Raw genomic sequence first — 809 nt, forward strand, 5'->3', positions numbered from 1 at the left:
CCCCCGCCCCCTCCCCCCACCCCCCCCCCCCCCCCCAATTTTTGTTTTTTTTTTTTTTTTTTTTTTTACATTAGTATATACAAAAAAAATAAAAAAATAAAAAAAATTAGTACACTGCCCCCCAACATTAGGGCATGTTAGTCACTAATTGACTCTAGAGGGGGGGTGAATAGAGTCAAGGGCCAATTTTTGCAATTTAAAATTGTTAAATCTAATAAACTGTTAAGCACAAATCAATTGAAATATTTAAGCAATATATTGCATAAGTAAGAGAGATAGAGATAAGAGATTGCAAACAGTGACCCGGCAATTTAGCAAGGTTTGGAAACTCCTACTCCTCGACTCAAGGTCCTCCCTTGAGACTTCCCAAATTCACTAAAGCTTCTCATTAATGGTGGAGAACAAACCTTCAATTTGAAGCAAGACTTGCTTCTCTTCCTTGCTAGGAGAACACCCTTCTCCTAGACTTCGTTTTGGGTCACACCAACCCTTACAAGATCATAGCAAAGTTTGTAATTTGAAATACAAGATTGAACCTCTCTCTCAATATAGATGTATAAGTGTAAGCTCACAACTAGAGTAGATAAGAATATTAATGAAGCTCAAGATCTAGAATGAGAGAATGCAGTACACAATGAAAGCTCAGAGAAGGAATTTATATATACTGAATGCTCTTGAATGCTCTGCTTAAAATATTCTTTCAAGTGGTGTATATTTCTTTTTAGACAACACCTCTGTATAAATATTTATTCGCACCTCCATATAGCTGTTAGAAGTAGTTGGAAGAATTAAATGCAGAAAAATTGCCG

The sequence above is a fragment of the Cornus florida genome, unplaced genomic scaffold (assembly GCF_030987335.1).
Source record: "Cornus florida cultivar Cherokee Brave unplaced genomic scaffold, ASM3098733v1 CherokeeBrave_3.0.0_Hap2_Chr03, whole genome shotgun sequence".
Lineage (NCBI taxonomy): Eukaryota > Viridiplantae > Streptophyta > Magnoliopsida > Cornales > Cornaceae > Cornus > Cornus florida.